Source organism: Rhinopithecus roxellana, chromosome 4 (genome assembly GCF_007565055.1).
Source record: "Rhinopithecus roxellana isolate Shanxi Qingling chromosome 4, ASM756505v1, whole genome shotgun sequence".
Classification (NCBI taxonomy): Eukaryota; Metazoa; Chordata; class Mammalia; order Primates; family Cercopithecidae; genus Rhinopithecus; species Rhinopithecus roxellana.
Genome location: NC_044552.1, coordinates 113,560,326 through 113,587,625, shown reverse-complemented (window position 1 = coordinate 113,587,625; position 27,300 = coordinate 113,560,326). Strand labels below are relative to the sequence as shown.

Sequence of the window (27,300 nt, the reverse complement as noted above, 5' to 3'; positions counted from 1 at the left end):
ACATATGCAAATCAACAAATGTAATCCATCACATAAACAGAACCAATGTCAAAAACCACATGATTATCTCAATAGGTCCAGTAAAGGCCTTTGATAAAATTCAACACCTCTTCATGCTAAAAACACTCAATAAATTAGGTATTGATGAAACATATCTCAAAATAATAAGAGCTATTTATGACAAACCCACAGGCAATATCATATTGAATGGGCAAAAACTGTAAGCATTCCCTTTGAAAACTGGCACAAGGTAAGGATGCTCTCTCTCACCACTCCTGTTCAACATAGTATTGGAAGTTCTGGCCAGGGCAATCAGGCAAGAGAAATAAATAAAGAGTGTTTGAATAGGAAGCGAGGAAGTCAAATTATCTCTGTTTGCAGATGACATGATTGTATATTTAGAAAACCCCATTGTCTCAGCCCCAAAACTCCCTTAACTGATAAGCAACTTCAAAAAGTCTCAGGATACAAATGAATGTGCAAAAATCACAAGTATTCCTATATACCAACAATAGACAAACAGAGAGCCAAATCATGAGTGAACTCCCATTCACAATTGCTACAAAGAGAATAAAATACCTAGGAAAACAATTTACAAAGGTTGTGAGGGACCTCTTCGAGAAGAACTACAAACCACTGCTCAAGGAACTAAGAGAGGACACAAACAAATGGACAGTCCATGCTCATGGATAGGAAGAATCAATATCGTGAAAATGGCCATACTGTCCAAAGTAATTTATAGATTCAATGCTTTCCCCATCAAGCTACCATTGACTTTCTTCACAGAATTAGAAAAAACTACTTTAAAGTTCATGTGGAACCAAAAAAGAGCCCACATTGCCAAGACAATCCCAAGCTAAAAGAACAAAGCTGGAGGCATCACACTACCTGACTTCAAACTATACTACGAGGCTACAGTAACCAAAACAGCATGGTACTGGTACCAAAACAGAGATATAGACCAATGGAACATAACAGAACCCTCAGAAATAACACCACACACTTACAACCATCTGATCTTTGACAAACCTGATAAAAACAAGAAATGGGGAAAGGATTCCCTATTTAATAAATGGTGTTGGGAAAACTGGCTAGCCATATGCAGAAAACTGAAACTGGATCACTTTCTTATGCCTTATACAAAAATTAATTCAAGATGGGTTAAAGACTTAAAAGTAAGACATAAAACCATAAAAACTCTAGAAGAAAACCTAGGCCGTACCATTCAGGACCTAGGCATGGGCAAAGACTTCATGACCGAAACACCAAAAGCAACAGTAACAAAAACCAAAATTGACAACTGGAATCTAATTAAACTAAAGAGCTACTGCATAGCAAAAGAAACTATCATCAAAGGAACAGGGAACCCACAGAATGGAAGAAAAACTTTGCAATCTATTTATCTGACAAAGGGCTAATATCCAGAATCTAAAAGGAACTTAAACAAATTTACAAGAAAAAAACAAACAACCCCATCAAAAAGTGGGCAAAGGATATGAACTGACACTTCTCAAAAGAAGACATTTATGTGGCCTACAAACCTATGAAAAAATGCTCATCATCACTGGTAACTAGAGAAATGCAAATCAAAACCACAATGAGATACCATCTCACATCAGTTAGAATGGTGATCATTAAAAAGTCAGGAAACAACAGATGCTGGAGAGGATGTGGAGAAATAGGAACACTTTTACACTGTTGGTGGGAGTGTAAATTAGTTCAACCATTGTGGAAGACAGTGTGGTGATTCCTCAAGGATCTAGAACCAGAAATACCGTTTGACCTAGCAATCCCATTACTGTACTATACCGAAAGGATTATAAATCATTCTACTATAAAGACACATGCACACGAATGCTTGTTGCAGCACCATTCACAATAGCAAAGACTTGGAACCAACCCAAATGCCCATCAATGGTAGACTGGATAAAGAAAATGTGGCGCATATATACCATGGAATATTATGCAGCCATAATAAAAAATGAGTTCATGTCTTTTGCAGGGACATGGATGAAGCTGGAAACCATCATTCTGAACAAACTAACACAGTAACAGAAAACCACACACTAAATGTTTTCACTCATAAGTGGGAGTTGAACAATGATAACATATCGGCACAGGAAGGGGAACATCACACATCGCGGCCTGTCGGGGGCTGGGGGGCAAGGGAAGGGATAGCGTTAGGAGAAATATCTAATGTAGATGACGAGTTGATGGGTGTAGCAAACCACCATGGCACATGTATACCTATGTAACAAACCTGCACGTTCTGCACACATATCCCAGAACTTAAAGTATAGTGAATAAATAAATAAATAAATAAAAATAAAGCTTGAAAAAAATTACAAATAAACTCGAGTTTGACAGACACTTTTTGAGCTTATGCTGTGGCAGGTTACACTTAGCACCTCTAAGAAGACTCAGAGCTCAGACTTTGACAGGACCACACCCAGTTAGCCTCTGAGCTAACCTCCAAAGCATTGCCCTCTAGTACTGGCACTGCCCTCTAGCATACAGGAAACTTATGTGTTCGTAGAGAACGGCCCACATAATGGTACACCTCAAACGTTAATTTCCACAGACTTTTCTTTCCACAGAAGCCTGCGTCCATCCTAATTAAGCACCTAGACTTTAATATTTTGGAACTCACTCACAATGTGGTTAATGTATTTGGTCTATCAAGTATGTTCTCTGTGAAATTTGTTTACATAATTCACCCCCTCTTTAAGCGTTGTGAACCAAAAGAAATCTCTTTATATGACAATAAACCATGTGATCTGTGAAATCATGCTTTGATTATCTCTATTTTAACCATACAAAACAGGAGGGGAAGTGTTTTGTATGTATTTAGTAACGAGAGAATAGAAGTTAAGTGGAACTGAATCAAAGACGAAAAGAATCAGAGATTATTTTCTTAGAGGGAAAATTTGAAGCCATAGGATAGACTGAGGAATGAAAAGAAGTAAGTAAATGAATGACCTAAAAATTTCCTGGGGTGTGATGATGGCTCATCAATGATTCAACAATAGGATTTTTTCCTACAAACGGGACAGGACATACAATAAAAGTTAATTATTCTTTGTCCTTAGAACAATGTCTTGTACACATTAAGCTCAATAAATATATGTTGACTAAATATGAATGCATGTAGGAGATAAGATTCTATCTAAAGATGTGAAAAGTATGACTATAAACTAAAGCAGTGTGATTTCAAGTAATAAAAGTACATGTTAAAGCTAAGATAAAATTCAATGAAAACAAGTAACTCATGAAAACATGAAAAATGATATATAAAAATATAAATTCAAATTAAGACATTCTTCTAAAAATTTTATTATATTGTATTTGATTTCCTTAAAACATGAATGAATTAGATCTAAATTAACTAAGTGCTTACGGTTTGTATGTTTGCATTTCCTTCATGTTTATGATTCTCTATTAGCACATTGCAGATCTCTGGAGGACAAGGATCATTACTTTTGTTTAATTTGTATTTATTTATTTGTTACAACGTATGATATTCATACATTAATATTTCACAAACTGATATACATAGCACAAAATATGTGAATTTAATTGTGTATATTTTAATTTATTGTTGCTAATAAAAATGCTGATAATTTCCTACTGTATAAAAGATAAACACAGTTTTGTGGCCACCACACTTCTTTCCTGATTTAATTCTATTTCTGTAGGTACCTTCCAAACCTATTTTGAGCTTTATGCATAATTAATTCAAAAATGTGATATTAAAACTCTGTTCACAGGTGGCCTAGACCTTTGAGATGTCAATCATTATCAGAGTATGATTGGAGAAAGAAGTGGTTCATAGAGAACTAAAACCAGGCTTGAAATACAATTATTTAAAGTCTTTAAACCAGGGCAACTCTAGGCTCATTTCACGTGAAATGTGTTAAACATATAGATTTATATTGAGATTTTAGAATATGACAGTGACAACAGAGCTCTTGTAAGTTTTGATAGATCTCCGAAGAGCCTAGGTTTTAAAATAATATGTATTAGCTGTAGTAAACACCTTTATGTATGATTTTGAAAATTGATTATCCAATATTATGTTTTAAAGAACTTGTTTTTAAAAACATGTCAGTCATTCACTTGGAATCTACATATAACATGATAAAGCTAAGAACTTTGTTGAATCATGTCCCTGCCCCAATTAGCCCCACAGTCTCCTTTCAATTCTCTTCAGCATAATAAATGTCTGTGCTACGTTTAACCATCTCTCAAGAATAACCTCTTAGAGAGTCTGAGAAATTCCATTTGAATGTTTAGCTATTGCCATTGTCAAGTGATGCTTCGGTAAGATAACCTTCCATTGTATATACAGACACATGCACAAATTCCCATAACAAAATCTAAAGGGATATGTTTTTGTTAAGTAACCACCTTGCGTTATTTAATAGTTGGAGATCTTAGTAAAGCTCAGGAGCTATCTGGGTTTGAAAGGGCACATAAAATACCTAGTTGATCTCAGACTTTAGATTGTCACAGGAAGTTCATCTTCACTGGGAAGTAAAATAGCTGGTCCCACTCTGCATGCATTCATTCCTTCTAATGTGCATTTCCCCCATTTTTCTTTATAACATAACCTTGAAAAATGTGGCCAGCTAAAAGACTGTATGGTTGACTCTTGAACAATACAGGTTTCACTTGCCCTTACACACAGACAGAAAATACAGTATTGGCAGAATGCAAAACCTGAGTACAGAGAGCACTAACTTTCTGTGTTCATGGATTCTGTAGGGCAAATGTGGGTCTAGAGTATATGTGGATTTTCGTATTGGGGGTGGGAGAGTCTTGGAGCCAGTCCCATGTATATCTTATACCTAGGACAACGGTATTTCCCAAACTCTCTTTCAGCATTATGTGCCCATATGATTAAATTCCAGGCAATGAGATGTAAGTAGAAGCATGTGAGACTTCTAGGAAGGATCTTTGAAAGCATAGGTACTGGCCTGGAATGTAGACATAAAAGTTGAAGCTCTAGCAACTATCTGGTTTTTGAAATGACCTTGAATATGGAAACCATGCACAGGTGACGGTGGAGCCTGGGTTCCTAATATTTATGCTTCACCATCTCCTGTGCATCTCCTGTGCTGCCAAACCAGACCCAGACTTTCTATCTCTGTATTTCATTTAGATTAGAGTAAAATGAACTTCCCTCTTATTTAAGCTACTGTTATTTTTTCTTTCTGTTACATGCAGCTGAATATAATTTTAACTGATATGTCACATAAAAGCTATGAATACTAACCCAAAAAGTGGACTAATCAAAAATTTTCTCCCCTAACAACTTGCCCATATGTCTAAAATTCTCAACATTAAAATTAAGTTATTTTGGCATTAAGGTGTTATTTCTAAATGCTTATATTAAGATATATATGCTCCATAAGGGAGAACTAAGTAAGTTTGCTTAATAAGGGTCTAAGAGTAGAACTTTGAGAGTGGTAGAGATGGTGCAGGCATAATAATGGTGCCACAGGCAACTGGAGCTGTGTCTAGGGCAAAAAAGGAAAAGGACTGGGCATTGCAGATATGTTCACTTACTTCACACTATTGCCAATAAGGAAACATGACCTCATGGTAAACCTTTTCCTTAAAGTTAAGTTTTGCCTTAGAAATGATGTGATGCTAAATCATCTTCAAAATCTATTACATTTAAGAACTTTAAAAATAGCTCAATGTCTTAATATTTAACGAATTCAATAAATATATTTAAACTCTTAATATTTCTTGGTCTTTTAAAAATCTAAGTTCAGGCTGGGTGCGGTGGCTCACACCTGTAATCCCAGCACTTTGGGAGGCCGAGGCGAGCAGATTACGAGGTGAGGAGATCGAGACCATCCTGGCTAACATGGTGAAACCCCATCTCTACTAAAAATGCAAAAAATTAGCTGGGCATGGTGGTGGGTGCCTGTAGTCCCAGCTACTCGGGAGGCTGAGGCAGGAGAATGGCGTGAATCCGGGAGGTGGAGCTTACAGTGAGGCGAAAGAGTGCCACTGCACTTCAGCCTGGGCTACAGAGCGAGACCCCATCTTAAAAATTAAATAAATATATAAATAAAATAAAATAAATCTAAGTTCAAATTACTAATATATTTATCCTACTCCTGTCATTGATGTCTTATATGACCTGAAACATCCTTATGTTCTTGTCACTAGGTTTCTCTAGTGTATTTGAAAACCGTGTTCTAAGGCTTGGTTGTGTTCATTTTTTTATTCAAAAGTTAAATGAGACTTTATTAAGGTGATACTACCTACGGATGGATGGAGAGAAGAGGGTATACTCTGAAGGCAAACTGCCTGGATTTGAAACTTGACTCTACCATTTACTAGCTATGTGAGCCTAAGAAAGTTGTTTAACCTCACCATGCCTCGTTTTTCTCATGTGTAGAAAGGAAATAATAATAATGCCTACCTCATAGGTTTATAGTGGCAATTAACTAAGTCAATTTTTATAAGGCATGTAGAACTTGGCCTACATGTTTGCTAAATACATTAGGTATAATTTCAGTTAGTAAATGAACACAATGTAGAATTGAAACATGAGTTTTAGATTCTTTTTTAAAAAATAAAAACCATGCTACTTTATTAAAATACTGAGTTTTATTTCATATGTATATTTTTGTCTCCCCACAATTTCCATGTCTGACTACCACTACTACTGTGTCCTACCATAACATTCCATACATATGTAAAACCAACCAAATGGTGGAGTTCCATCTTTAAAAACTAAAAAGGCATTTTTTAAAATTTTACTTTAAGTTCTGGGATACATATGCTGTACATGCAGGTTTGTTACATAGGTATACATGTGCCATGGTGATTTGCTGCACCTATCAACCCATCATCTAGGTTTTAAGCTCCGCATGCATTAGGTATTTGTCCCAATGCTCTCCCTTCCCTTCCCCAGCACCTCCCAACAGACCCTGGTGTGTGATGTTCCCCTCCCTAAAACAGGCATTTTGGACAACACATTCTTGGCAACGGAACCTGGACAACATTTGTCAAACACAGTAGAAGTTCTCAGTCTGCATTATAAAAAGGACAGCCAGATATCAATGGTTACAGAAATGAAATAAGATGGAAAATTTTAAACAAATTGTTTAAACTATTTTCTTAAAGAGACTTCCTCCAGTGCCAGAGATGTTGAATAGCCTCCTGGTCAGTCATCCACAAGCAATTCTTCACATAATTGATGAACTCGGCTTCCACTTTGAGAAGAGAACCACCTTTTTCTATACTGCATTTTTGCTTTAATGTTTACTACAGAACTATGTCCTTTATGTGTTTTGGGAGTTTTTTCCTGTTTTTTTTTTGAAGAATTATTGTCCTTTTGATCTTGGTGTTGATTTTTGTCCTTTTGATCTTGGTGTTGACTTAAAAGGCTTTGAGTCTTTTCCATTCTGGTTTGACTTTGGGGCATTTTTGGCTGGAGTATCTCCTATAGATTTCTTCACTGGAGCTTTTTCTTCAGTTTTCTCATCATCAAAATCACCATCATCATCATCTTTATCATTATCATCATCATCTTATTCATCAGCAGCAGGTTTTACTTTTCTCTGTGGAACCTTGCTATCACCCCCAGGGGTAGATTGCCTTCCAGGTATACTTAAGAGTTTCACATCCTCCTCCTCTTTACCTTCTGACTCTGCATCTTCCTCCACAACTACTCAGTGCTGTCCACTAATATGCACTGACCCTGAACAACACTTCAATTATAAGATCACTGGTAGTGTTATTTCAAAGCCCTCAAAGGAAACTGTTGGCTGTACAGACATTTTCAAAGTTGCCAGTGTTACCTTAGTTGGGCTGCCTTCATAATTCATTGTCTCTGCTTCAACAATGTGCAACTTATCCTTTGCACCAGCCCCTAAACGGACCGTTCTTAAAGATAACTGGTGCTCATTTCATCATTATCCACCTTAAAGTGATAATCTTTGTTGGTCTTTAGTTCACAATTGAAAAGATAGTTCTGGGGCCTCAGGGGGCTCATGTCTGTGTCCATCAAATCTTTCATGGGATGGTGGCATGCACTTAGGTGGGAGAGAAGGCAGACAGACATAAATGACTACTGCTCCAGAGAAAGGCCATACAGGACGGAATCACACCACAGGGTTTAGATTCTAATATGGGTTCTACTACCTCCTAGTTGTATGATTTTGGTCTATTTAAATTGTCTGAGACTCAGTTTCCTTACTTGGAAATGAGGATGATAAAACCAACCTTACAGAGTTATTATAATGAGTAAATAGAATGGCCAGGTAAAATACAGAATATGTATTCTGTATTTTAAATATGATTGTTCAGATAAAGAATGAATAATTTTTCAGTATAAGTATGTCCTTTGTAATATTTGGGATTATACTAATACTAAAATATTTCACTGTAATCAAAATTTAACTGTCCATCCTGTCTCTATCCTCCCTAAATCTGGCAACCTTATTAGTAAATGAGTTGGTTGCCTGTCTCTTCATTTTTCATAAGAGGACATCAATCTTATATATGTATAATATATGTAAAATATATATAGAATTCATATTGAAATAATCTTTCTGTGATTTTTTTTGTATGCAAGGAAAGCATATACTATAGTTGCCTATATTACTTCCCCAATTCCCCAACATTTTCTTTTTAAATAGAGGTGAATAATACACCATCACCTAGATTAAACTTAGCAATATCCTTTGTGGCTTTCATTGCCTTATTTTTCTATTAGAAAATGATTGTGACTCTATGAATTGCATAGTAACCAGGAAAACTCATTTGAATCAAGTTCTCTTAATGAATAATTATATAATTACACCTCTAGCAATAACTTGGTGCTAAAAACAAAAATGACATTTTAAGCATGGTTATATTTGCATTTTAAGGGACAATTTGCCCTGTACCCTACAACTAGAGAAGGTAGAAAAAAAACATGAGAAGACTTTGACAAGTGAATCTGGGCAGTCTTTACCTTACAGCAACCTCAACTAATGACAGGCAATAAGCTATTCTTAAATTTAACTTCTTCTATTGCTGGATAAAGACAATTTGTTCTTCCTAGAACAACCATCTTTTTTTTTTCCTCCTAAGCTGCTATTCCAAAATGAAAATGTACAAGTGAGGATGAGAAAAGTATATGGTAAAAATATTTTTTCTTGATTTCTTTCTCAAAAGTTTTAGAAGTTAAAGAATATGTGAGAAGAAAAAATATATAGGCTGAATTTTTAAGCATTAAGAAATATGTTTTTCTTATAGGAATTTTTGAGGTATTTATCTATGAATAAAAACAGAAATATTAAGATTTAATCACGTGTATTTATCTGCCAACTTGAAATTGGACAAATGTACTAAAAATAATGTGCCAATATTTTGTCTTTTGCTTAATTATCTGAAAACATTGCTTAGTGATTAGTGGCTTAGGAAACCTCCTGGTGAAAAGAGTAGAGCACTTTTAAAGAAATGCTCATCATCGTTACTTTTGGTGCACAGAAGATGGTATTTGGGGGATATTAAGCATGTCTCTGACTCTGGGGAGAAAGGTGATTCAGAAGCAGGAATGCCCTTCGACCCAGGCCAGAGGGGCCCTACCCTGGGTCCTGCCCTTGAGTGGGCTGCGTATTTTGCACACATTGAAACACAAATGTGTCTTATTTTATTTTTTTATATTTTGTAGGTAAGTCTTTGGAAAGTTTGGCGACTGAACTTTCTGGAATTATGGTTGGTGCCCACACACTTTCTAGAGGAAGTGGGGCTGAGGGTGGAGGGGAAAGGGTTCTAGATTCTACTCTGGGAACCCAGAGAAAGAGCGGCTGCTTTGGTTTAGGTGGTGCCTCCACACCACACAGTGTGGGTGTCTAGGTAGGGCAGGGTCCTAGGAAAACAGTGTGTCTTCCTCTCCTCTAGCTGGGTGGTGTGGTTTTGGGAGGTACTGAGAACATCTTGGAAATCCTGAAGAAAAGTGAGGCTGGGGAAGGGGAACGTGTTTTTCCTGTCTCTTGGGGAGCTTGACATGGTTGGGACAGGTCTAGTCACCACCCATGAGTCTGTCCCTAGCTTCCACTCTGTCCTGGTCTAACTAACTAGTCTGTGATTTATAGGGGGCAAACCTGGTGTGGGACAAGAGGGCTCCTTTAGCCTCTGTGTAAGGAGGATAATTCCTGGAGTACATAGGTGGGAACAAGGTCTGGGCTGTGGTATCGTTTTAAATTATAACTTCCAGCTATTTAGAAATATAGCATGTTGGCCTCCACTTGTGTTTTTTTCCTGGGTCCTCCCAATGTTAGTGGTAGGTCTGTACAGACGTATTGAACTCTGAATATGAAAAAAAATTTAGGAGTACCTTAATGGAATGTTTTTGCTTATTTTTTTAATGTATGCCCTAGAGTAATAACTTGTAAAAGTCCATGTTTGAAGAAGTAACCAAGGGATCTTATTGTCAGTCTTATTCTAAGTTTCAAAAAAAGTATGTGTCAGTTTGTCTTAAAAATTGTTTTATTATTATTTTTGCTTGACAAATCATGATTATATACATTTATGGTATATAATGTAATGTTTTCGTATATGTATACAATATGGAATGACTAAATCAAGCTAACATATCTATCATCTCTCTTAGCTATCTTTTATTTATTTTTTTTTGAGACAAGGTATGGCTCTATCACTCAGGCTGGAGTGCAGTGGAGCTACCTTGGCTCACTACAACATTTACCTCCTGGGCTCAAGCGATTCTCCCACCTCAGCCTCCCCAGTAGCTGGGATTACAGATGCATGACACCATGCCTGGCTAATTTTTCTATTTTTTGTAGAGACAGGGTTTTGCCATATTGCCCAGGATGGTCTCCGACTCCTGAGCTCAAGTGATCCACCTGCCTTGGCCTCCCAAAGTGCTGAGATTACAGGTGTAAGCCATCATGCCCAGCTTTACCTGTCATTTTTTTATGTGAGACATTTTAAATTTACTATCTTAGTTATTTTGAAATATACATTATTATTAATCATAGTCATGCTGATATGCAATAGGTCTCAAAATCTATTCCTATTGTCTACTGTTGTCTATCTAAATCTTCATACCCTTTTACCAGCAATTCTTCTTTCCCTCCCTCCCCAACCCTCTAGTAGCCTATGGTAAGCATCTTTCTACTCTCTACTTTTGTAAGTTCCATTTTTTTAGTTTCCACATATAACAGCTTAGCTTTTCCACATATAACAAGAGATCTGAGGCAGGCTGATCACTCAAGCTCAGGAGTTGGAGACCATCCTGGGCAACATAGCAAAACCCTGTCTCGACAAAAATCACAAAAACTAGCCAGGCATGGTGGCATGCACCTGTAATCCCAGCTACTGGGGAGGTTGAGTTGTTATATGTGGAAACTAAAAAAAAAAATGAACTTATAGAAGTAGGGAGTAGAATGTGGCATATTTCTTTTTGTGCTTAGCTTATTTCATTTAGCATAATGTTCATCAATTGTACCCATGCTGTCACAAATGACAGGATTTTCCCCCTTTCTAAAGCTGAATAGCATTCCATTGTGCATATACACTACCATATTTTCGTTATCCATTCATCCATTGAAGGAACTCTTATGTTGATTAGTCATAGCTTGACTATTGTGAATGATGCTATAGTGAACATGAAAGTGCAGATATCTCTTTGATGTATTGATTTCAGTTCCTTTGGATATATATACCCAGAAGTGGGATTAGTGGATTATGTGGGAATTCTATTTTTAGTTTTTTCTGAGAAATTTCCATACCATTTTCTGTAACAGTTATACTAATTTAAATTTCCACCAACAATGTAAAGAGTTCCCTTATCTCTGCATCTTTGTTATGTTTCATCTTTTTGATAAAAACCTTTCTAGCAGATGTGAAGTGATAGCTCATAGTGGTATTAATTTTCCTTTCCCTGATGATTAGTGATGCTGAGCATTTTTTGATATACCTGTTGGGCATTTATGTGTCTACTTTTGAGAAGTATCTATTCAGATCCTTTACCCCCCAACTTTTTTTTGAGACAGGGTCTCGCTCTGGAGTGTGGTGGCACAATCATAGCTCACTGCAGCCCCAACCTCTGATATTGTTTGGCTCTGTGTCCTCACCCAAATCTCATCTGGAACTGTAATCCCCACGTGTCAAGAGAGGGACCTGATGGGAAGGTGATTGGATCATGGGGGCAGTTTCTCCCATGCTGTTCTTGAGATAGTGAGGGAGTTTTCACAAGAGCTGATGGTTATTTTAGAAGTTTTTGGAAGTTCCTTCTCTGCAGCACTTCTCTCTCTCCTGCTGCCATGTAAGACATGCCTTGCTTCCCCTACACCTTCTGCCATGATTGTAAGTTTCCTGAGGCCTCCCAGCCATGTGGAACTGTGAGTCAACTAAGCCTCCTTTCTTTATAAATACCCAGTGTCAGTTAGTATCTTTATGGCAGTGTGAAAATGGACTAATACAACCACCCAGATTCAACAGACCCTCCCACCTCAGCCTACTGAGTAGCTGGGACTACAGGTACACACCACCATACACAGCTAATTGTATTTTTTGAAGAAATGGGGTTTTGCCATTTTGCCCACAATGGTCTTGAACTCCTGTACTCAAGTGCTGTATCTGCCTTGGCCTCCTAAATTGCTGAGATTATAGACATGAGCCACTGTGCCCGGCCCTTTGCCCATTTTTAAATTGAGTTATTTGTTTTCCTTCTATTGAGTAGTTTGAGATTCTTATATATTATGGATATTAACCCCTTATTGTATTATGGCTTGTAAATATTTTCTCCCATTCTATGGATTTATTTTATTGTTTCTTTTGTTGTGCAGGCACTTTTTTAGTTTGATGTAATCTGATTTGTCTATTTTTGCTTTTGTTGCCTGTGCTTTCAGGGTCATGTCCAAAAAAACTGTTGCTCAGACCAATGTCCTTGGAGCATTTTCTCTGTTTTTTTCTAGTAGTTTTACAGTTTCAGATCTTTAATATTTATGTCGTTAATCCATTTTGTGTTGATTTTTGTATACAGCTTATTTTGTAAATTGGACAAGGTTAGAGTTTTATTCTTTTACATGTGGATATTTAGTTTTCCCAACACTATTTATTGAAGAAACTGTTCTTTCCTCATTGTGTGTTCTTGAAATCTATGTCAAAAATAAATTGATTATAAATGTTTGGATCTATTTCTGGGCTCTCTGTTCTAATCCATTGGCCTATATGTCTGGTTTTTGTTTATTTGTTTGTTTGGTTGGTTTTTTTTTTTTTTTTTTTTTTTTGAGACAGAGTCTTGCTGTCACCCAGGTTGGAGTGCAATGGTGCAATCTCAGCTCACTGCAACCTCCGCCTCCCAGGTTCATGCCATTCTCCTGCCTCAGCCTCCCAAGTAGCTGGGACTACAGGCACCTGCCACCACGCCTGGCTAATTTTTTATATTTTTAGTAGAGACGGGGTTTCACCGTGTTAGCCAGGACGGTCTTGACCTCCTGACCTCATGGTCCACCCGCTTCGGCCTCCCAAAGTGCTGGGATTACAGGCGTGAGCCACCAAGCCCGGCCTATGTTTTTTTTTTTTTTTTTTCCTAGTACCATGGTGTTTTAATAACTATAGCTTTGTAGTAAATTTTGAAATCAAAAATTGTGATGCTTCCATCTTTGTTCTTTTTGCTCAAGATTGTTTTGGTTATTAAGGGTATTTTGTGGTTGAATGTAAACTTAGGGACTGTTTTTCTATTTCTGTGAAAAATGACACTGAATTTTCATAGGGATTGCATTGAATTTATAGATTGCTTTGGGTAGTATGGACATTTTTACAATGTTAAACCTTTAAATCTAAAAATATGGGATATCTTTCCACTTATTTGTGTTTTCTTCAATTCCTTTCATTAGTGTTTTATAGCTTTCAGAATACAGGTCTTTTGTCTCCTTAGTTAAATTTCACCTAAGTATTTGAGTTTTTTGTTGCTATTGTAAATGGAGTAGTTTTCTTAATTTCCTTTCCAGGTAGTTCGTTATCAGAATATATAATGCTACTTATTTTTGTATGTTGATTTTGTATCTTGTAACTTTCCTAAATTTTTAAGGAGTTTTAACATTTTTTTGGTATAATGTGCCATAGTTTAATGGGAGCATTTTTATTTTTTAGGGGAATATAAAGTATTTGTGTGCCTTACAATTAATGACATTTTGAGTTTAATGATACGTGATGGATCACTAGTCTCTTGTTTTCTGAGCTAGTGCAATGCCATGGGTGGAAGCCATGAGGACCTTGTGGCTTCAAAGTTTCCATAACTGACATTAGGATGTGGACACTGCTGAGGCATCTTTTGGTGGAGAATAGCAGAATAGCCCTTCCTTAGTGTTGCGGGTCAAGAACAAAGTGAGAAAATGACTTGTCAACATACCAGCAGGGTGTGGTTAGTGGGATAGCCATTCAAGCATGCCTGGGAGAGTCTGAGCCTTTGTGGAAGCATTAATATATTGGGAAAAAGTCCCACGCTGAACAGTGTCCACCCTGAAAGAGACTGTCAATTAATTATAAAGTTACCAAATAATAAGGGAGAGCATATATTACCAAATATAAATATATTATAAACAAAATAATTCAAATACTTCTCAATTCATTTATAATCTATGTCCAATAAGTCCTGATACTTGGAAAAGGCAATAAGTGGTCCAACAGGTTTGCATAAAGAGACCTGGGGGCTGGGTTTGGTGCCCTTTGTCCTCCCCACTCTGAGAGATGATGAGGGAGGTGACGGACCATTTGTCTCTTATGCCAGACAAGGAGTGCAGTAGTACTTCTGAGCACAGGTTCATCTTGGGCATGAGAAAGTGGCTCCTTACCTGGAAAGTAATCTATCTTCTCTCCTTCCTTCCTTCCTTCCTTCCTTCCTTCCTTCCTTCCTTCCTTCCTTCCTTCCTTCCTTCCTTCCTTCCTTCCTTCCTTCCTTCCTCCCTTCCTTCCTTCTTTTGAGACAGAGTCTCGCTCTGTTGCCCAGGCTGGAGAGTAGTGATGCCATCTAGGCTCACTGCAACTTCCACCTGTCGGGTTCAAGCGATTCTTGTGCCTCAGGCTTCCGAGTAGCTGGGATTACAGGCACACGCCACCACGCCTGGGTAATTTTTGTATTTTTAGTAGAGATGGGGTTTTGCCATGTTGGCCAGGCTGGTCTCGAACTCCTGACCTCAAGTGATCCACCTGCCTCAACCTTCCAAAGTAGTGGGATTACAGGCATGAGCCACCATGTCCAGTCTGTCTGGCTTCTTTCTAATTCCGAGTTGTCAGGTCTCAGTACATTATAGCAGTCTACATAAGTTGCAAAAATAAACTTCCTGATTCCCAAGCACATCATGTTTAATGAGCCATCCTGGACACTGAATTTCAAAAGGATTAGAAATTTATTTCTGGGTCTCTTTATGAGAGGAATGAGCAAGAGTCTATGCAACTATTTCAAGAGGAGATTCAGTCTTTAGAAAACTTTTGGTAATAAAATGATCACACACTAACTCTTAGGCAATCATATTGAGACTTATAATGCTATGACTGAGGAAAAGTAAACATGTTGCTAAATGGTTGAACCTTCATGCTTAAAAAGCACGAAGTTCTAAACAGATTTACTTCATTTTTATTTCCATTCCTACTTTCAGAAATAAGTGAAATGTTTGAGTAAAGCCAGATTTGAGGGGTCTTTTTCCCTTCTCTGCCACAAAATTTGCTGGATAAATTGCCTCCTTAGTAGATTTATATTTGGGTTGCCAGATAAAATACAGGACATACAAATATTGCATAGGACATACTTATACTAAAAATTATTTGTTGATTATATGTAATTAAAATTAAACTAGGTATCTTTTTATGGTAAATAGGGCCATCTTGATTTACATGTACTTTGTATGGCTATTCTTATTTGCCACACAAGTTTTTAAGAGATGCAGCATTTTTGGATTAGTTGACTGTTACTGTTAATAACTCAATATTAAAATTTAATAATCTTATCAGTTTATTAATTTATAAGATAGATTCTTGGTGCTTTGGGCCCAAATATTCTGTAACTATAGCATATTAAAAGCAGACCATCCTTTTTTTCTGATGAATCAGAGTTGTTTATTTAATTATTGAAATGTTATTCTCAACAGTTACCAAATGCCTGGCAAGGTAAGGTTCAGCTGGCTTTTTTTTTTTTTTTTTTGTAAGTCAGAAGACCTCTCCAAATTTTTTTTGTATTATAATTTTGTATTATAAGACTAGCTTTTCTTCCATTTTGGAAGTCAAATCAAGAATGATGGAGATCTGAAATTTTGAATCCTTTATGATTACTATGATTTATTGACCCCAAATCAGATTATTGCTCTACTGTTTGCATAGATGACCTTAGATTTGGACATACTTTCACACCTTCTGAGAATTACCAGACACAATGCTTGAATAAACATCAGATTTTTGAAAACTGTATAAGCTGAGTGTTATTGGTTTTATTTGGCTCATTTCACTTTCATTTTTACATGATGATTGCCTACAGAGCTGAATATGGATATTAAAATGTGATAGGGAATGTGTGAGTGACTGTGTGTGTGTGTACATGTGTGCACTGAGGAATGCTGTATATTGAGTGAGAAAGAAAGATAAAAAAAAATCCTGCAGACATCCAATCCTGATTCTTAGAAACAGGAATTGATAGAACACATGGATCAGTCATGGGTAACCCTAACCATTGTCAAAGTGGGTGCTTAAGTGATGTCTGGTAGAAGGCAGAACAAAGAGACAGGTGGTTTATCTGACATTCTATTCGCCAGAGATTTGCATTAACTGGCATGTGTGGACATATTCCACAGAGCAGCAATTGACATTTATAATGATGACCCTGAGACATGGTAAATGCTGTGTGAATTATCAAAGAAAAATGAAAACCTGTTAGTGCAAATCAGATGTTAAGCGCATTTTATTGTGTTTTTTAAATTAACATTGACTCTTTACCTAGAACACATATATCTTTGCTTTAATCAGGATAATTATGCTTTTTGACCAAATCAGATGACACAAAGGGGATTGTAGAAATTTAACACACACTTGCTCATTACCTGCTGTGTAATAAGCTATGGGCAAACATTGATAGACATGATTTTATGTCCTCAAGAAATTCATAATTATGGGAGATAGAGAACCATATGGTTTTTATAAAGTGTAACAGTACCCTAATGTACATACAAATACAATGGAAACCATAGTGCAGAAGTGATTGATAAAAGAGAAGTCAAAGATTTATTACTGATAAGTTAACATTTGAGTTGCACATTGAAGAACAAGTAAGCTTTCTCTAGCTAAATAGAAAGTTTACTGTCATGTCCCAGAATAGGGATTTTATGTACTTTGTCCCTTCTTTTCTCCATCGTCTCCTCATTTCTGGGACTGACAGTAGATACATTAGATAGTGGAGGACGAAGTTTGATATGAGTTAAGAAATACTACTCTGAATACCCTGGGTCCTCCTTTCAATTGTTATTTGAGTGTCAGAGTGGGCACTGGAGTAATGTGAAAATCTATCACCTCAAGTTGAGGAGAAAGACCTGGAAATTAAATAAGGGATTCAGGAAAAATCATATTGGCCTATAGGATTATTTGCTTTGTTAAATAATCTGTTTTTATTGTTTTAAAGTAAAATTACTTTGGATTTCTCTTGGTATTTCCAAATTATCTATCTTATGGATAGAAGATCTTACAGAGCAGAGCAACCCTCAGCAACGATAAGGGTCACAATGGCGCAGGCTTTATTTCTCCTTAAGTAATCTTCTGTACAGCCTGCTTGTTAATAAATGGTTAATTATTTGGGCAGCTGCTAATTCTGCTTGAGCCCACCAGTGGATACAAGACATTGGCATTTTGCAGCTGCATTTTGCCCTGGGTGGGAGTGTCAGTGCGGAGTGCAGGACAGGTAGGGGAGCCTCTTCAGTCAGTCATAAATCAGGACAATCCAGGCCCAATACTAGACTCAGAGTTTGTCATCATTGATTACATAAACCAAAGATCAATCAACTCCCCTTCGTGTCTGGCTCTGTGAGTGCAAAGAAACTAACAATGGCCAATTTGTTTATTTTTATCCGTTATTATTTTCATGCTAATGGAATGATGATAAAGATACTGGACTGGGTACATGTACTATTCACTGACTGTACGATCTGAGGCAACTATCTTAGCCCTTCTGGACTTCATTTTCCCCATAGTATATGGACTAAATGATCTTCACAATTTTTTTCCAGTTCTAGAATGCTAGGAATTTTTATTGTCAATTTTTAAATTTTGTGGGTACATAGTAGGTGTATACATTTATGGGGTAAAAGAAATGTTTTCATACAGGCATGCAATGTATAATAATCACATCATGGAGAATGGGGCATCCATCCTTTCAAGCATTTATCCTTTATGCCACGAATAATCTAATTATACTCTTTTTGTCACTTTAAAATGTACTACTAAGTTATTATTGACTGTAGTCACCCTGTTATGCTTTTTCCAGAACTACATAATTCCAAACAAAATACATTTGAGGGCATAAGGAGAGAGGCACCAAAATCTACCTCTATGCTCCCCTTTCATCCAAGACATAAAAGAAAGCAGCACTAATCATTTCTTCTGCTAACCCCAGTAAGTAACTAATGCAGAACACTTTGATGTGTTTGACAGACAATTTCCAAATGTGATTTTTAATCCAGAGTCACAGAGCTACCTGGTTCATTCTCCAAAATTTCTCATGTGGAAATTTATTACATATTCCCATGCACACACACTGAAAGCCTCCCTTGCTTGCTACTTAATCACATTTTCTAAATGACTGTCCTACAGCTGTTAAGTTTATTAATGGAACCCCAAACAAAGGAATTTATCTTTCATAATAGCACCAAAGAAAAATTGCCAAAATTAAACCTTAGAAGTTTTTTAAATGACGTATTAAAACTCCACACATATACAAGATTGTTTGCTACAGCAAACAATTTTAGATTGGAGACAATCTAAAAGCTCATTAAGAGGTTAAAAAATATTTGATACATAATCGGTATGTAAATACTACAATCCACTTATGGTACATGTTATGGAATGTCACATAGCTGTTAAGAAGAATGAGAACTTGCATGTACTCACATGGAAAAAAAAATTAAGTAGAAGGTAAAACTAGTTGCATAACAGATGTTTGTCAAAGAGTCAACAGGAAGCGGTACAGAGGTTAATTTCACTTTTTACATTATTTCGTATTGCTTACATTTCTTACAATAAGCATACATATTTTAAAAATTAAAGCAAAAAGTCCTTCCAGCAACACTTGTAATTACCTCTTAAACATACAAAATTCTTTAGACACGTAACTATTATGAAGTCATATGATACTTGTGAAATTGCATCCTCTTTTCAGGAACTGAATAGAAAATGGATAGAATTTAATTTTTTTTCCAGAGTCAGACTAGCTTATGTTAAAATGTTTCAACCCAAATGTGCTCTCTGTTTATCTCACCATTCTCTTTAAAAGTCAAGGTCTCTAAAGCAGAATTTTCACGTTGCTTTCTCTTAGTAAATGTTATGATATTATATCACTATATTCTGGCTTCAAAAATGAATTATTAAGCCCTTCATTTATTTTTTGGCTTGCTCCTCAAATAATTGAGGGCATCTTTAACATGAGTTAGTCATCCTTACCTATGGTTATGATATTTCCATTTGTCATGCCGTACCCCTTGCCAGCTTCATCTTTCCCATTCTCTATTATCCTAAATGTATACTTCCAACTCCCACCTTTCCCACCTCCACCCTGGAAAACCTTTTAGTTACCCACAACCCAGGTTGGAGGACCTGTTTACTATTTTATGCAGCCCCACAATGTTGGGATCAGAGTTATTTATGCAAAAATTCCTGTTTAATCTATAAAATGTGTAGGTTAGAATCAAACACTTGCACCTATTAAACACTCTATGAAGAGTGACATTTCCCTGAAAGTCTCGTCTGTGCATTCTATTGTTCACACTTCACTGAATATTAGTTCTACCAGTAAAATCTCATGCAACAGAAACTATTCTTTTTCTTAAAAAACTCTTCTGGGCCGGGTACGGTGGCTCCCAGCACTTTGGGAGGCCGAGGCGGGTGGATCACGAGGTCAGGAGATTGAGACCGTCCTGGCTAACACAGTAAAATCCCGTCTCTACTAAAAATACAAAAAAATTAGCCAGGTGCAGTGGCGGGTGCCTGTAGTCCCAGCTACTGGGGAGGATGAGGCAGGAGAATGGCATGAACCTGGGAGGCGGAGGTTGCAGTGAGCCAAGATCTCACCACTGCACTCCAGCCTGGGTGACAGAGTGAGACTCCGTCTCAAAACAAAACAAAACTAACAAACAAAAAACCCCCCAAAAACAAAAACAAACAAAGACAACAAGAACAACAACAAAAACTCTTCTGAATTGTGGATCTTGTGTGTAGCAGAATATTTGCATAATGTTGTTTTGATATTGTAAGTCAATGTTGTTTTTCTTTGAGTATATGTACTAATGAAGAAGGTGTGTAATGCCAGAAAGTACAAGGGGGATTGAACAGGTGTTTTGGAGGTATTAATTTTGCAATGAGTATTAGCTACATCTGGAATTTCATATTCCAAGAGTTGGATTTCACTCGTGTTATGAACTCATGGCATTATAGGCCTGAAATTCAGTCCCTGCTTTTTAATAGCTGTGCAATATTCAACAACTTATATAACTCTGATTCTTTGTTTTCTCACTTACAAAATGAAGAAAATAATAACCATTTCAGTTATTTGTTGGGACGATTAAGCAGGAGGAATTGTGAAAACATCCAGCACAATGCCTAACATACAAGCACTCAATATGTTCATTCCTTCTTTCTTTTTCCCTTCCTCAAAAAGAATTGAAAGAAATAGGACTTTTAATCTCTACATGAGGCATAATGATGGAAAAATTCAATACTACTGGGCCTTCAATGCAAGTTATAAATCTCCTACAAAAGTGAAACCATGTATTTGGGGTTACTATTCAAATGAACTGTAGATCATAAGATTACACCACCTGTACTCTAGTGAAACTTAGGTGTCATGAGAAAAAAATGATCAATTAAATGATGATTTATGCCTTTGTGAAATATTTAAGGAGATTTTATGAGAAGCAAACTGAGTTTTTCTGCTTATTTACAAGAAATCAAAGAGAATAAAACGGGTTTATATAGGAAAGATTTTGATGGAAATAACAAAATGAAATTAGTGGGGGAGTTATTTCATGTCTGACCTTAGATGTTAAAGAGGGCAGAGAGTTCTGGATACTTCAGGGTATCAAAGTCTTCTGGTAAACTTTTAGATTTATGAATCTTTTATTGCATTTTAGTCAATACTTAATAATTACTGGTGTTTGTGATTACAATATGTAAAGGTTAATTGTTTATTAGTATGTTCACATTCAACAATTCTTCTATAATGTTCTATTATTATTGATAGCAAACAACTGTTCATTAAGAAACTGTGAAATGTAGATGCTGAATGTTTATTATTTGAATTAGGCTTTTTAAAAGACATGGTCTTTCTTTATCACCCAGGCTGAAGTGCAGTGGCGTGATCTCTGCTCACTGCAGCCTTAACTTCCTGGGCTCAAGTAATACTCCTACCTCAGCCCCCCAAGCAGCTGGGACTACCCATATGCACCCTCATGCCCCGTTAATTTTTGTATTTTTCTGTAGAGATCAGGTTTCTCCCTATTGCCCAGGGTGATCTCAAACTCCCAAGCTCAAGTAATCTGCTCACTTTGGCCTCCCCAAGTGCTGGGATTACAGACATGAGCCACTGTACCCTGCCTGAATTAGGCATTTTAACATAAGATTAATGAAAGGGAAAATTCTTATCAGCTCCTTCCACACCACAAGTGTTGAAATGATAAGCTCAACATCATACTACACAGTACAATGCACAAATGATGGAGTATAAAGTGGCTTGTTCTGATAGAAAGCCACCCTTTGCAAAGTGGCCTTTGTGCTTAATTTTAAATAGAAATGAAGGTCAGAGGCTTCCTTCTGTCTCACCACTTTTGATTACCCCAGGTAAGCTTCTATTCAACAACTCAAGAATAGGAAACTATAAATGCTATCATTTAAAATCAAGATCAAATCATGAGGAAATAAATACACTTTCAAGATTATTTTAGTTCTGGAATTTTATACTTAAAAATGTGTTTGCATGTTTTTAACCTTTCGGGTTGAAGTACATCCTTTATATACCTAATTTGCTACATATTTTTATCATGAAAGAATGTAGAATTTTCTCAAATACTTTTTCTGCATCTAATGAGATGATTATATTATTTTTGTACTTCATTCTTTTAATATGATTGTCACATTTATTGATTTGTAAACATTGAACCATCTTTGCCTTCAAGGGATAAATCCCCCTGATTATGGTGAATGGCCCTTTTAAAATGTTGTTGAATTCAGTTTGCTAGTATTCTGTTGAGTATTTTTACATGTATGTTTATCAAGGATATTGGCTTGTAGCTTTCTTTTCTTGTGATGTTTTTGTCTGACTTTTGTATCAGAGTGACACTGGCTTCATGAAGGAGAGTTTGGAGGTATTCCACCATCTTCTGTTTTTGTGAAAAGATTGTGGAGGATTGGTAATAGTTCTTTAAATGTTTGATAGAATTCAGCAGTTAAGCCATCTAGTCCTGTGCTTTTATTCAACAGGAAACTTATTTTTATTTTGTGTGTGTGTGTGTTTTTTTTTTTTTTTTTTTTTTTTTTTTTTTTTTTTTTTTTTTTTTACTTATATTCACTTGTTATTGCTCTGTTCAGATTTTCTATTTCTTAATTATTTAGTCTAGACAGGTTGTATGTTTCCAGGTATTTATCCAGTTCTCCTAGGTTATGAAATTTGGGGGCATATAATTGTCCGTAAAAATCTCTTATAATTCTTCGTATTTCCGTAGTGTCGGTTATGTCTCCACTTACATTTCTGACTTTGAGTCTTTTTTTCCTTTGTTAATCTAGTTAAAAGTTGTCAATTTTGTTTATCTTTTCACAAACGAACTCTTAATTTGATTGATCTTTTGTATGATTTTTCTGATCCTTATTGTCTCCTTTCTTTTGCTAACATTTGTGTAGGTAGTTCTTTCTTCTATTTCCTTGAGGCATAATGTTGAGTTGTTTATTTGAGACCTTTCTTCTTCTTTTTTTTTTTTTTTTTTTTTTTTTTTTGAGACGGAGTCTCGCCCTGTCGCCCAGGCTGGAACGCAGTGGCCGGATCTCAGCTCACTGCAAGCTCCGCCTCCCGGGTTTACGCCATTCTCCTGCCTCAGCCTCCCAGTAGCTGGGACTACAGGCGCCCGCCACCTCGCCCGGCTAGTTTTTTGTATTTTTTAGTAGAGGCGGGGTTTCACCGTGTTAGCCAGGATGGTCTCAATCTCCTGACCTCGTGATCCGCCCGTCTCGGCCTCCCAAAGTGCTGGGATTACAGGCTTGAGCCACCGCTTTCTTCTTTTTTGACATAGACATTTATTGCTATTAACTTTCCTCTTAGAACCACTTTTGCTGCATCTTGTAAGTTTTGTGATGTTGTGTCTTCATTTCTGTTTGTTTCAACATATTTTTAAATTTCCCTTTTAATTTCTTCACTGACTCATTTGTTGTTCATGAATATGTTACTTAATTTTCATGTATTTGCTAATCTTCTGAAAATTCTCCTGTTATTGATTTATAGTTTTATATTATTGTGGTTGAAAAAGATATTTGACATGATTTTAATATTCTTAAATTTGATAAGACTTGTATTGTAGCCTAACTTATAAATTATCCTAGAGAAAGATTTGTGTGCTCTTGAGAAGAATGTGTATTATGTTGTTGGATGGGATGTTCCATGTGTGTCTGTTAAGCTCATTTAATCTAAAGTGTTGTCCAAGTCCAGCGTTTCGTTATTAGTTTTCTGTCTTAATGATCTACTCAATATTGAAAGTAGTGTATTAAAGTGCCCTACTTTTATTGTTTAATGTTTGTCTTACACATTACGTGCTCCACTGTTGGGCACATGTATGTTTACAATTGTTATGTCCTTTTGATATTGAATCCTTTATCATTATATAATGACCTTCTTTGTCTTTTTTTTCAGTTTTTGACAAGTCTATTTTATCTGATATAAGTGTCACTACTTTGCATGGAATATCTTTTTCCATCCCTTCACTTCATCTATGTGTGTCCTTAAAAGTGAAGTGAATCTCTTATAGGTAACATATCATTGGATCTTTTTTTACATTTTATCCATTCATTCACATCATGTCTTTTGACTGAAGAATTTAATTCTTTTTTATTTAAGGTAATTATTGATAGCAAATAACTCACTACTGCCATTTAAAAAATTGTATTCTGGTTGTTTTGTAAATACCTTCTTTCTTTCTTCCTTTCTTTCTGTCTCCTTTTGTGGTTTGATGGTTTTCTGCAGTGGTATGTTTTGAATCTTTTACATTTTTGTTTTGTGTATCTGTGGAGTTTTGCTTTTCAGTTACCATGAGGCTTACATTGAACATTGTACACTTAGTCTACTTCAATCTGATAATAGCTTAAGTTTAATTATGTACAACAATGCTACACTTTTACACTGTCTTCCAATTTTACATTTTTGATGTTTGAATTTACATCATTTTATAATATGTACCTGTTGAAAATTTATTTCAGTTACAGTTTTCATTAATGTGTTTTCACCCTTGAACTGGAGATAAAATTACTTTATGTAACACAATTACACTTTAAGGGCATTCTGGATATTGCTCTGTATCACTTATACCATTGGGTTCTACGCTTTTGTAAGTTTATTCTATTAATCAGCAGCCTTTCATTTCAATTTAACTCTTTTCCCATTTAGAAAAAAGAGTGCAGCTCATTGCAAGCACTCATTTAATTTTACATAAACACATTCTTTGAGGCTGAAGCAAATCTAACTGATTTTCAATGTAAAAATAAAATATAAAAACTGTTCTTGGAAGTATTTCTAAACAGAACTAACATCAGAATCATCTAAATAATCAGAATCAACTATTTTGGAAAAATAAGATTTATCAAATGAAAAATCAGATTTATCTTCAGCCAACAACTGTTTGAGAGCGATGTTAACATCACTTGTAGGAATGCTACATTTTCTAGGATTTGACGTTTTCAACTATTGAGAATTATTACATTTTGTAAATGCAAATATCACTACTAAAAATGGAATTCTATAAACCGAATGACATCTTTTTTTCCAAAGTCGATAGGCTAGAGCAATGTGAAAATAATAATAAAAGTGAGATATTTTGTGGCAAAGTTATCTCAGGGTAAATGCTGTAGCCATAATCACCACTGGACAGTATTCTTAGGGCAAATGGGAAAAGGGTTAAAGAACTCTCTTGCAATTCCTGTAAGGCAGTCCTTATGGTGATAATCTCCCTTAGCTTTTGTTTGTCTGGAAATGTTTTTATTTCTGAAATATAAGTTTGCTGGGTAAAGTATTCTTGGTTCACAGGTTTTTTTTTCCCCCCCCTTCAACACTTTGAATGTATTATCACACTCTCTCCTGGTTTCTGCTGAGACATTCACTGATAGATGTATTGGGACTCCTTTGTATCTGATATATTTCTTAATTCTTGCCGCTTTCAGGATTTCTTTGTCTTTGATTTTTGGTAGTGTGATTATTATATATCTTGATGAACTCTTTGGGTTGAATTTCACAGGGGACTTCTTACCTTTATGTACTTGAATTTTGTCTTCTTTCTTCAGATTAGGGATGCTTTTATTTATTATTTCTTTAAATATACTTTCTGGTCCTCATTCTCTTTCTTTTTCTTCTGGAATGCCAATTTTGTGTGGGTTAGGTCTCTTGATAGTATTCCATAATTCCCACAGGTTTCCTTCATTTCTTCTTTGTCTTTCTTTTTTTCCCTACTCTCTTGGGTAATTTTACATGTTCTACCTTTGAATTCACTGATTCTTTCTTCAGCTTGATTGAGCTGGCTGTTGAAGTTTTTTATTTTACTTTTTAGGTTAATCATTGTATTCTTTAACTATAAAATTCCTGTTTATTTTTAATTTATTTTTTGTTTGTCAAACTTCTCATGTTGTTCATGTACTGTTATCCAAGTTGTATTTAATTTTTTATTTGAATATTCTTGAAGTTCATTGAACTTTTTAAAAGAAGATTATTCTGAATTTTATTTCTGTCATTTCATAGATCTCCCTTTCTTTGGGGTTTATTGTTGGAGCTTTGTTAATTTTTTTGTAGGTGTCATGATTTCCTGAGTCTTTGTAATCTTTTTGTCCTTGCCTTGGTGCTTACACATTTGCAGGGATAGCCACTTTTTCCAGCTTTTATAGGAGATTTTCTTTGGCAAGGATAGACCTTCACTAGTTAGTCTAGCCTGTGATTCTAGATGGACTGGCAAGCAAAGCTTTCTTTCAGGTTCTCTAGATGGCTGGGATGATACATTTGCTCTGAAACTGAGCTAGGTTACGGAGTGTATTCTCAGGCTAGAAGGCGCTGTCATTTGAGTTTAGAAGTTGCACAGGGTTGCAAGAAGAGCCTTGAGGTTAAGTAAACAAGGATGCATGGACCAACTGCTAAGCTCAGTAGAAATGTACAATTGAGGTTTCCCTCCCTCCCTGGACAGGGTCTAGGGTTGAGTTTTGAGGTTGTAGGGAATACTGATTAAGCTTTCAGATGTGGCCTATCTAGATACTACTTGTTTGGAAATTCACTGCAGGAATTTTCTCCCTCTCAGGATAACGATTTGGGGTAGGGTGTAATGCTGGCTATAGAGGCTGACCATCCAGGAATTCAAGCAATGTAGCACTTCTCACCTTTTCTAGGAGTCACCAACTTGGTTTTGTGGATGAGCTATGCTGTTAGTTGGTACCTTTTATTGAGCACCACTGCTGTCAGGTACACTGTGCTTTCACAAAAATTGACACATTGTTCTCTGTGGCCTCTATCAATTGCTTTGTTTCTTCCCTGACCCCAGGGAATCTAGCCATGCAGTTTTTCTATATGTTCCCCATTCCCCATGAGATGAAAGCAAAGTGAGCTTCCTGGTAGGCATCTCAGAATGCAAGGGAAGCTGGATATCCACTTACTTGGTTCTTTTCCCACTGTAGAAACCTGGAGAATTCTCTCTTTGTGGCATTGTGCCAACTTGGAGGAGAAGGAATAGTAATGTGGTTAAAGTGAGATCATTTTTCCTATCCTTTCAAGGCAAGTTTTTATTTAGTTTCGTGGAACACACAGGTAATTCAGGTTGATTTTTACATACTGAGGTTTCACCAGGT

The 27,300-nt window shown here is 36.2% G+C and overlaps 1 pseudogene; it reads right to left on the bottom strand.

Moving 5' to 3' along the window:
• Positions 1 to 7,132: 7,132 nt before the first annotated feature.
• Positions 7,133 to 8,041, bottom strand: LOC104675090 (annotated as a pseudogene).
• Positions 8,042 to 27,300: the final 19,259 nt, after the last annotated feature.